The sequence below is a fragment of the Dendropsophus ebraccatus genome, chromosome 15, assembly GCF_027789765.1.
Source record: "Dendropsophus ebraccatus isolate aDenEbr1 chromosome 15, aDenEbr1.pat, whole genome shotgun sequence".
In the NCBI taxonomy this organism is placed as follows: domain Eukaryota; kingdom Metazoa; phylum Chordata; class Amphibia; order Anura; family Hylidae; genus Dendropsophus; species Dendropsophus ebraccatus.
In genome coordinates, this window is record NC_091468.1 from 7693714 (window position 1) to 7706130 (window position 12417).

Genomic DNA, 12417 nt, shown 5'->3' on the forward strand with positions numbered 1-12417 from the left:
ACCAAGCAACACAAGTGTGAACAAGGTCTTACTGCTCACCACTGCACCGGAGGTAGAATGGGAGAACTAGGCGGTACTGACCATGTGTGCACAGGTGCTTCCTGCTAATTGGGGTCACATGGGTCTTACCAGGAGGAGTGCTAACTGCTCAGAAAAGAGAGAAACGTAAAATACGGACATGAAGAGAAAGGACAGCCCTGCAGCATGGATAGGTAATGTATTCTTCTTTGCTAATCGTTAGCGCTGGCCATGCACTGCTATTACACATAGCGGTGCGCGGTTGGCGCCCAACAATTATAGGTCAGAACCTATATCAAAGATTAGCTGATAACAACGGTCATCAGCTGATTGTTGTCTTTATGACATGGAGCGATAATTGGCTGGATAGGGCCGATTATCGTTCCGTGTATTAGTACCCTTACACTGGGAGAGAACGCACTTCTCCCAACTCATTCTAGGGACCAGTCGGGGTAATGTCAAAAGTTTTTTGAATTGACAGCGCCCCTTTAAGGTGCCCATACACCTTTATTAGCTGTTTGCTCTCAGCCGACCTCTAGACCTCCTCCCCCACCATGTTCAGCTGCATGTGTTCTCCAACAGGAAAGGGGAATATGCTAAACATCTCTGCCATCTGCTTAACTCCAGGAGATTTATCTGACAGATTTTTAAAGCCAAAGCCAGGAATGGATTTGAAATTAGGAGAAATCTCCGTCTTTTCTGTTTAAAGTCTATTCCTGCCTTTGGCTTTAGAAATCTGTCAGATAAATCTCTCTGTGTAAAACGCACCCTCAAACTGTCAGATGGTCCCACCAGATCCAGCCGGTTTGTCTGCCTTTAATGTTTAGGGTATCCTTAAAGGGATACTCCATCAAAACTTTTTTTTACTTTCAAAAGGACTGATGCCAAAAAGTTTTCTAGATTTGTAATTTAGTTCTATTAAAATATCTCCAGTCGTCCAGTACTTATCAGCTGCTGTATGTCCTGCAGGAAGTGCTATATTCTTTCCAGTCTGACACAGTGTTCTCTGCTGCCACCTCTGTCCATGTCAGGAACTGTCCAGAAAACCTCTCCTGCTCTGGACATCAGTAAGGGGGTACATACTTTTTGCAGTAATAATTGTTTTGCAGACATAGTTGTTTATATCGGGGTGATTCACGGTCGGCACATTTCCCTCGTAGCTCTGTTTGTTTTGGGCCGCACTTTAATTACTATAATCCTCTATTTTATGCCTCTCATCTCACTTTTACAATCTATCCAAAGGCCGGAGCAAGAATTATCCATTGTTCTTGTGATTCATTGTCTTCCGCTTTTCTAGTAATCCTAAACTAATCTGTGCTGCTACTTGTCTGCAAATCCACCCATCACTTTGCATTGTTCCTCGAAGTGTAAACATGGAGATGATATAATTGGGGAAAGCTCCTGTCCACCTTGGGCGTTTTACTATACTTCCACTATGTGGCCGTCTCCCGGTTCATTCTCCTCATCACGTGCCTCTATGATATAGTAATAGGTTATTTGGTTACATTGCCCATTGCCCGGCCCATTTTCCTTTCCAATTTTCTGGTGAGATTCTGAAATCATTGTTTTATCGATTATGGCAAGTCATCCTGGCACAGACGCGGCACAACAGGCCCGGACTATGGTTTTACCAGCAGCGTTTCTCAGCCATTACCAGGTTTTTATGTGAATCAAACATAAGGCGTCTCGTTAAAACCAAAAAGATCTGTTGTGGTCTCATCTGAGCACAAAACGTTATTCTTATATCCTTATCTAATATCTAATATAGCAACCTGCAGACTGATTGTGGATCGGTGGAGTATAACTCTATATAGATGGTTTTTTAACCTTTTTCAGCCTGATGAGTAGCAGTGACACTTCTAGAGTCTTTTCCTGGTTTCCTCTTCCGGGTTCTTTTCCTGGGTGCCTTTCCTAGGGTCTTCTACTAGGGTCTTCTCCTGGCTTCCTCTCCTGGGGTCCTCTCCTGGGGTCTCCTCCTAGCAACCTCTCTCTGGGTCTTCTCCTGGGGTCCTCTCCTTGGTTTCTCTCCCAGTGTTTTCTCCTGGGGTCCTCTCCTGGGGCCCTCTGCTGGCTTTCTCTTGTGGGGTCCTCTCCTGGGGTCTTCTCCCAGGTGCCTCTCTTGGGGTCTTTTCCTAGCAACCTCTCTCTGGGTTTCTCCTGGGGTACTCTTCTTGGTTTCTCTGCCATGGTCTTCCCCTGGGGTTCTTTCCCAATTCCCTCTCCTTGGTTTCTCTCCCAGTGTCTTTCCCTGGGGTCTTCTCCTGGGGCCCTCTGCTGGCTTTCTCTTTTGGGGTCTTCTCCCGGGTACCTCTCTTGGGGTCTTCTCCTAGCAACTTCTCTCAGGGTTTCTCCTGGTGTCCTCTCCTTGGTTTCTCTCCCAGGGTCTTCCCCTGGGGTCCTCTCCTGGGGTCCTCTCCTTGGTTTCTCTCCCAGGGTCTTCCCCTGGGGTCCTCTCCTGGGGTCCTCTCCCGATGTCCTCTCCTTGGTTTCTCTCCCAGGGTCTTCCCCTGGGGTCCTCTCCTGGGGTCCTCTCCCGATGTCCTCTCCTTGGTTTCTCTCCCAGTGTCTTTCCCTGGGGTCCTCTCCTGCGTTCCTCTCCTGGGGTCTTAGGACATCACCTTGGTTCATCTTTCCATTTTAGGCAGCAATGTATCCAAAAATGAAATCTATTTTCTGACAGATAAAAGGACCAGCGCACATTAGAATAACGCCAGTGAATCTCACCAACAATCTTCTATGTACTGGGCCTAACAACTGTTCTTCAATAGATGATGATGACGGAAATGAGAATCAGACACATTGGATTTCATAGTGTTTGACCCATTGTCCCTCCAGCAGGTATACATACACTTGTGGCCATGTCTCAGTCTCCCTATTATAATAAATGTGTGCTTGACTGAGCTGAGCGTGCATGTGTACAGGGAGTATCTTACATTCTTACTGCCTATAACCAGTCAGGTTAGGCAGGATTCCCACCATGTTGAGGCTCTATGCTGCTTTGTGAATGGTCCTAATGCGGTATACTACTGACTACATTTACTTTATATCTAGAACTTACATTATTATGTCATTGGACTATAAGCCCAGAATATTTGACTTCTAAGAGCCACAAAATAAAAGTTACTTGTCTGACTATATTCGGTTTATTAAAGTGAATGAACCCAGCACTGTACAGGTCGACATTAGACATGAGCGCAAGTTGCTAGAGTCCGATTACTGGTGGCTGACGAATCTGGATGCAGCTCTAGGGAGTCCTGGTGGATACAGCTTGTGGCCTATGGCTGTATCCATGTTTTGTAGGACTCGCTAGGGCTGCATCCAACCTCTTCAGCCACCGGTAATCAAATGCCACACAGTCGTACTCCGGCATGCTTGAGTAGCGCCCATCTCTAGTCTGCATACTTATCTGCCGGCAATGTTTGGCCCCAACATAATGTGAACCTGATGTTTTCATATAATATTTCTCTATTGAGCAAATGGGATTTCTTTAACATTGGAAATAATTAATATTCTATCCATGCCCCACAGAGACTAGATCCTCTATATATTCTAAGACCCTGATGAATCGTGAGTCACCTGATGAAGCTGCTGAGTGTAACGTCAGAGCCGGGGGACCTCCAGCCTCTCTATTATTAGTACCTTACATTGTGCAGTGTGTGTTCTCACTCCATATATTCTGTGGATAATGGGGATCTATTTAGCATCTCTGATCCACATCCATTATCCTGCTGCTTGCACAGGGATAGGGACAGAATGACATCAGGATCGGCTCACCTGCACACCTAATAGTGCCAGCCGCACCTGCATACACCTGCAAACTCACCCAGACCATCCTGCTCAACCAATCAGGGGCCCTGTCACACAGCCTGTATCCCTCATTGGTCAGTGACACGCCTGCCATGGTCCGTGATCCGTCCAATCTTGTGGTAATTCAGTAATAGAACTAATGTACCTTCACTGCGACATAAACCCCTGAGCAGGAAACTGGACCTACAGTTATCCCGTACGCTGTCCCTGCTATGCTGTATAAGTGTGCTGTGGTGAGATCCACCTGGTGGCCAGAAACCGCCATACTGTACACTGTCCCTACTGTGCTGTATAAGTGTGCTGTAATGAGCTCCCCCTGGTGGCCGGAAGCTGCCATACCATACGCTCTGTCCCTGCTGTGCTGTGCAAGTGTGCTGTAATGAGCTCCCCCTGGTGGCCGGAAGCTGCCATACCATACGCTCTGACCCTGCTGTGCTGTACAAGTGTGCTGTAATGAGCTCCCCCTGGTGGCCAGAAGCTGCCATACCATACGCTCTGTCCCTGCTGTGCTGTACAAGTGTGCTGTAATGAGCTCCCCCTGGTGGCCAGAAGCTCCTGTACCGTCCCTGCTGTACAAGTGGTCCAGGAACTGCTGTGGGAGATTGGTACAGTCTCCAGACTATATATTAAATTTTTTTCCCCAGCAATAAATGTGAATTCTTCTTCATAAGACATCCCCTGAAAATAAGACCTAGCACAAATATTTATATAAGACACAGCCTTATACATTGTGATTCTATACCTTAACTCCGCCCTATAAGTAAGATTTGAGCTGAGATTAAATCTCATCAATATTCATCAGGAAACGCATCTCCTTATTTATTCAGAACCAGTAAAACCACCGAGTCCCAGTCTGGCCCCAGCGAGACACAAGCGTCCTCATCCATAATTCACTATAATCATTATGTGCTTAGTATTATTGATTCAGACAAGGAAGATTATTTTTTCTTTTATATATATATATATATATATATATATATATATATATATATATCATAGACTTTGTGCTACATTTTTAGCTTTTTACATGCTGGACAATAGAATATGAGGGCAGCAATAACATTAGCCTCAGAGTTGTAATAGATTTCTGACTGATGATGTCACTCATGATGATGTCACTGCTTTGATCTCATATTTGTCAGGATTAAGCAGGATACCTTTCTAGTAACCATGAATACTTTGGTTTTGTATATAATATAACATTATGATACTTTAATTCTATCTTTTTTACAATAAACTATATTTATCTCTTTGTAAAACTCAAAGGTGTAGATTATATCTGGGAAATAAAGGGAATGTTCTCGCTGGTTCAATTGAAGTGAAGCACTGGCCGCATTCCCACTGCAGGATATAGCAACTAGAGATGAGCTAACTTACAGGAAGTTTGGGTTTGTGAAACCTCGAACTCTGGACATTTGGCTCCTGGTGGCTGGAGTAGATGGATGTAGCCTTTGGCCTATGACGGTATCCATGTTTTCCAGGCAGCCCTAGGGTGGTATCCAGGGCCGGATTGGCCATGTGGCATTTCTGGAAAATATCAGGTGGGCCGGTCCCCTGCGGGAGCCAGCCTTGTCTGATTCCTGGTGATTTCCCTAAACATCACCAGGGGCAGGCTGGCCCAGGGGTACGATGGCATGTTCCCCTTAGGGAACTTGGAGGAAGAGGAGATAGCAGTGGACTGGCGCCCAGGAGCCAGGTTAGAGTATGTATGACTACAGGGGTGTGGATTATCTACAGGGAGAGTTCTACATGAGGGTGGGATATTCAGCATGGGGGGGGGGGGGGGATACCTACAAGGGGGAGCCTTTTTTTCTTTTTATCTTCATAGGGCGAGGGGTTAATATTTTATGTGGGCTAGAAGGCTGGGTTATGTGCCTGGGCTGCTCTTTATACCCAATCCGGCCCTCTTCTTTATACCCACCATTGGGAGTCCAATGCCGCACATTTGGGTTTGGACTTACTGTAAGTTCACACATCTCTAAAATCAACAGACAAACTGTACAATGTACAAACTGAATGTGGGGTCGTCCCTGTACAAGACAACTGCTCTAATAGTCTGCGGTATATAAGATTACACTTACATAGTGATTACATAGGTGGCTCCAGATTACTTGTCTAATGTTCAATTAAAGAATTAGCAAAGAGCTTGTGCACACCTAAGCAACTCCCAGACACTCCAGACACTAAAGGTAGCATAAATGAGAGGGTGTGATGACAGATGCATAGCTAACCTATGAGTCTTATCATAGATGTCTACAACCCGGATTATGTAATGTAAGGGGCAGGACGGATAGGAGGACACTGCGGGGCGACTAGCTTCGTATCACATGTTGTCTGCATCAATGATAATAACAATTACTACCCTAGTTCCCCCAAAATAAGACCAAGTAGAGGTTTTGCTGAATTGATAAATTTAAGGCCTCCCCCAAAAGTAAGACCTAGCAAAGTTTTTGTTAGCAATCGTTGTCCCCTACCTTCACCGTCCGTTGCAGAGCAGGTGCATGCAGGACATGAAGACCGTCCCCTGCTATCAACCCCGATGTTTCCTTCTTAGCTGTCACTCGTAAATGTGCAGACAAGGCATCAAGAGGCACGTCGCCTGCCGACATCCCCGTTGTCCTCTACCGCACACAGTCTGTCAATATCCCATAACTTGCCACCATACCGAACACTGTCCCTGCTGTGCTGTACAAGTGTGCTGTGGTGAACATCCCCTGATGTCTGGAAGCCACCATACTGTGCCCTGTCCCTGCTTTGCTGTACAAGTGTGCTGTGGTGAGCCCCCCCCCCCCCCCCCCCGTTGTCTGAAAGCCACCATACTGTGCGCTGTCCCTGCTTTGCTGTACAAGTGCTGTAGGGGAGATGCCTACCATCGGGGACACTAGGGGAGATGCCTACCATGGGGGACACTAGGGGGATGCCTCCCATGGGGGACATTGGGGGAGATGCCTACCATGGGAGACACTTAGGGGGATGCCTACCATGGGGGATGCTAGGGGAGATGCCTACCATGGGGGACACTAGGGGAGATGCCTACCATGGGGGACACTAGGGGAGATGCCTACCATGGGGGACACGAGGGGAAATGCCTACCATAGGGGACACTAGGGGAGATGCCTACCATGGGGGACACTAGGGGAGATGCCTACCATGGGGGACACTAGGGGAGATGCCTACCATGGGGGACACTAGGGGAGATGCCTACCATGGGGGACACTAGGGGAGATGCCTACCATGGGGGACACTAGGGGAGATGCCTACCATGGGGGACACTAGGGGAGATGCCTACCATGGGGGACACTAGGGGAGATGCCTACCATGGGGGACACTAGGGGAGATGCCTACCATGGGGGACACTAGGGGAGATGCCTACCATGGGGGACACTAGGGGAGATGCCTACCATGGGGGACACTAGGGGAGATGCCTACCATGGGGGACACTAGGGGAGATGCCTACCATGGGGGACACTAGGGGAGATGCCTACCATGGGGGACACTAGGGGAGATGCCTACCATGGGGGACACTAGGGGAGATACCTACCATGGGGGACACTAGGGGAGATACCTACCATGGGGGACACTAGGGGAGATGCCTACCATGGAGAACACTAGGGGAGATGCCAACCATGGGGGGCAATATATACTAGGGGGGATATTAGGAGAGATGCCTAACATATGCTATATACTGGGCACAGGGCTATCAAACAAGGGGATTATCTACAGTGTGATGGGGAAAAGGAGGGGGGCCCAATCAAACATTTTCTATGGGGCCCAGACCTTTCTCGTTGCGCCCCTGCCTAACGCTAACAGGTTTCACCTACAGACGCCATCACACCCCGCCAATGACTTTCTGACCCACCAGTCATGTGAATGTCTCCAGTGTCACTAAGTTCCTATATTTTATATAGACTTTATTCAGACTTTATAGATTTTATATGGACTCTATATAGGCTTTAATCTGACATAATAGGGCTATGTTCACATGCTGTGAGAGACCGGCTGTTCCGTGACCTGGCCAGGTCACGGAACGGCCGGTCTCTGAAAAGATCACCCCGGCCGGATGATCTTTAGGGCCGCAGAGTTCTGATGCGGGCGCATCTGTCCGCACCTGCATCAGAACTTTCCACTGCACGCTATGGAGCATGGGACCGCAGCCGATCGCTCCATATATATATATATATATATATATATATATATATATGTACTATGTGTATACGCTCCGGCCGAGATTCCATAAAAAGCAAGGCAACGTATACTTTCGTAAAAAGTACGCCCGTTGTTGCTGATTGCAACAACGACCGTACTTTTATGAAAAAATATACGTTGTGTAAACTTAGCCTAAGGCTGGGTTCACACTACGTATATTTGAGGCTGTATTTTTGAGGCTTTATAGCAAACAAAACAAGGAGTGGATTGAAAACACAGAAAGGCTCTGTTCACATAATGTTGTTATTGAGTGGATGGCCGCCATTTAATGGCAAATATTTGCTGTTATTTTAAAACAACGGCTGTTATATTGAAATAATGGCCGTTATTTACTGTTATATGGCGGCCATCCACTCAATTTCAACATTGTGTTAACAGAGTCTTTCTGTGTTTTTAATCCACTCCTGGTTTTGGTTGCTATGAGGACCTGACTTGAGGACCAAATACTGCCTGAAATGTACGTAGTGTGAACATAGCCTAAAAGTGCAAAAGACGAGTACTAGCGTAAGGCGGCAGGAATCCAAGTGTTTTCAAGTGTGAACAGACGCTTAAAGTAACCCCAACATCAAACACTAAATTACCTTTTAGTTCTGCTGTATTATTTATGTTATTTAGAGTCATCATAGTCTTATAATGGAGCTGATTTAAACAGCAACAACACTGAGTTGCCATCAGTGACCGCATCCAGGAGTGGGGTGACCATTGTGGTCAACAACTATAACACTGACCACAAAAGATTTCCTACAGATCCAGAGATTGGGAATGTGCTGTACTGTATGTTACCAGTGGTTATACAGTAGAATGCTGCCACCTACAGTCATCACAGAGTACTGCACCCAGACTGTCATCATAATAACAATAATAATAATAATAATAATAATAATAATAATTGGCCCCCAATATATATAGTGGTGCTTTGGATTACGAGTGTAATCCGTTCCGGGACAGTGCTTGTAATTCAAATCCACTCTTAAACCAAAGCAAATTTTACCATAAGAAATCATTGAAATGCAGAAAATCGGTACCACGCTCCAAAATAATGATTTTTTTTTTTTATTCTGAATAAGGCTGGGTTCACACTGTGTATTTGCAAGAAAAAAAAAATGGATGAAAAACAGATGAAAAAAAAACTGATGCAAAGAATGGAAAAACAGATCAAAACGGATACACACAGTTGCATCTGTTTTTTCTCATCATTTTTTAATTTTTTTTTTTTGCAAAAAAAAAAAAATGGATGAAAAGAATGGATTGCGAAAACATAGTGTGAACCCAGCCTAACATGTATAACTAATTAAACAAACTTTTAGAAACAGCTGGATATGTGATATTATACGTTACTGTACAGAATAACAATCAGCATGTGGTGTATAATGTATAGTAACTGTATAACCCTGATAACACAGCAGCTGGATATGTGATATATATGTTACTGTACAGTATAGTATCAGCATGTGGTGTATAATGTATAGTAACTGTATAACCCTGATAACACAGCAGCAGCTGGATATGTGATATATAAGTTACTGTACAGTATAGTATCAGCATGTGGTGTATAATGTATAGTAACTGCATAACCCTGATAACACAGCAGCAGCTGGATATGTGATATATAAGTTACTGTACAGTATAGCAGCATGTGGTGTATAATGTATAGTAACTGTATAACCCTGATAACACAGCAGCAGCTGGATATGTGATATATATGTTACTGTACAGTATAGTATCAGCATGTGGTGTATAATGTATAGTAACTGTATAACCCTGATAACACAGCAGCTGGATATGTGATATATAAGTTACTGTACAGTATAGCAATCAGCATGTGGTGTATAATGTATAGTAACTGTATAACCCTGATAACACAGCAGCTGGATATGTGATATATAAGTTACTGTACAGTATAGCAGCATGTGGTATATAATGTATAGTAACTGTATAACCCTGATAACACAGCAGCAGCTGGATATGTGATATATAAGTTACTGTACAGTATAGCAGCATGTGGTGTATAATGTATAGTAACTGTATAACCCTGATAACACAGCAGCTGGATATGTGATATATAAGTTACTGTACAGTATAGCAGCATGTGGTATATAATGTATAGTAACTGTATAACCCTGATAACACTGCAGCAGCTGGATATGTGATATATAAGTTACTGTACAGTATAGCAGCATGTGGTATATAATGTATAGTAACTGTATAACCCTGATAACACAGCAGCAGCTGGATATGTGATATATAAGTTACTGTACAGTATAGCAATCAGCATGTGGAGTATAATGTATAGTAACTGCATAACGCCGATAACACAGCAGCAGCTTGTAGATACAGGATGGAACTGCAGATCCCCATAATGCAATAGTGTAGTACAACAGGCTAGAATAAAGAAGCAGGGCTGCTGTCAGAGGTCTGTGTGGACAGCATGTAAGGGGTTCAGCATGGATCAATCAGGAAGTCAGAATCACAGAGCTGTGCAGGAGGACAGTGACAGAAACTTTTCTATACAGCAGTGTGAATGGCTGAGTGTGAGTGCAGGCAGATTATAGCAGCAGTGTGTATAGCTGAGTGTTAGTGCAGGCACATTATAGCAGCAGTGTGTATAGCTGAGTGTGAGTGCAGGCAGATTATAGCAGGAATGGAGAGGATGGGAAACACAAGTGCTGACAGAGACTGCAGGTAGCATGAAGTAGGAAGGAAGTGGATCTGCCATGATTTGGATGGTGAGTGCTGTAGACCCCACTGTGCAGACCATGCCCCTCTCCCATTTGCCCTCCCACCCATTACAGGGAGCTCTTAAACCAAAGCAATTCTCTTACACCAAATTACAATTTTGAAAAACTAAGGATGTGATATTTTGTAAATTAAGTGCAGCCATTACTATCTGGCGCTGACCTTCTAAACAAGTAGAGATGTTATATTCCTTACAGCTTCCGTTACTAAACACTAGTGCTATGTAACTAAGTCCTCTTATACCTCAGCCAATGAGGTACTGACACGAGGATTAGTAGAAGTATACATGCCCCCAGGGTATATACACTGGCTGCCATCTTTGAATAAAGGAGATTCTTCTTAATCATCACTGTGTCAGGGTGTTTGAGTCTCAGTGCGCACTATAAACTAATAACTTGTAATTTAAAGCAGACTGTCAATATGACAGCACTCCTGAGGTGCGTCCATAACAGTTCTGAGCTCTTCTAGCAAAATGCTCTTAAACCAAGGTACCACTGTGTGTGTGTGCGTATATATATATATATATATATATATTTTTTATTTTTTTTTTGCAGGTTATCCTGCAGTATTCCTGTAGCAGTCTTATACAGGGACAACCGGGATACATAGCGGTAGTTTCTATTGAAATGATTCAATGGCTTCTGTAATACAATAGAAAATAAGAACATTAGAGGAAACTAACAAAATACAATTATAATAGAAAAGAACATCTAGATAGAATTAGCCATTCTCCCCATTCTCCCTACCGTACTCCCCTCTCAGGGCTCCTTCACACACATTTTCGATGGTGTTTTTCCAGCACCTGCAGCACTCTCCCAAAAGTCCCGTTCTGAAAGGGAATTTCTGAAATATCAGTCCGGACCAGGGGAGTCACACTCAGACCCTCCAGCTGTTGCACAAGTACAATTCCTTGTCACTTCTTTCAGCGGATCGTGGAATACGGCGGCCCATAAAATGGTGTCTATGGGGCCGGCGGAAAGGCACACAGATGTGCGGGCGGACAGCTGACGGAATTCCGCTGACATTTTCTGCGAGAATTCCTCAGTCTGAACCCACCCTAATACACCGATCTGTTCAGCATTTCTGTCACTAGTTTATGCTGTCCTCATTTAAGGCGGCATCAAACTAGTGACAGATTCCCTTTAAGAAATTGCCCTAACCAACAGCCAAAAAAAAAAAAAAAAAAAGGAATAAATTCATACGTATAAAAATAAGGGATGTAAAAATATATTTATTGTTAATTCTCATAGCATTTAGCTGCTGAAATGGTTCAGGAAGCAGAAAACATTACACATATCCAGATGTATCTAAAGATTTATCTTCAGGTAATCACAATGCTGGGATACGTGCATGCTATATCCATAGAAGAGCGGTCTGTCAACATGTGCAAACCTGCTCCCCTCTCATCTGCTTATAAACCTCAGGGCCTGTTCCTATCACCGATCTGATGGAGGATTTAGGAGTGAATTCCATGTGATGTCACCATCCCATACAATGACAATCTGCAGTCAGTGCTGGGGGTCACTCTCATCCCATTTCCACGTTCCAGGATTTTGCCATCGCCTTTCTGCAGAAATGTCTGTATATGTGATTTCATCAGGGTCCATTGAAAATCAGAGGCAGCAACTGGAGTTGTCAGCCTGGTAATTC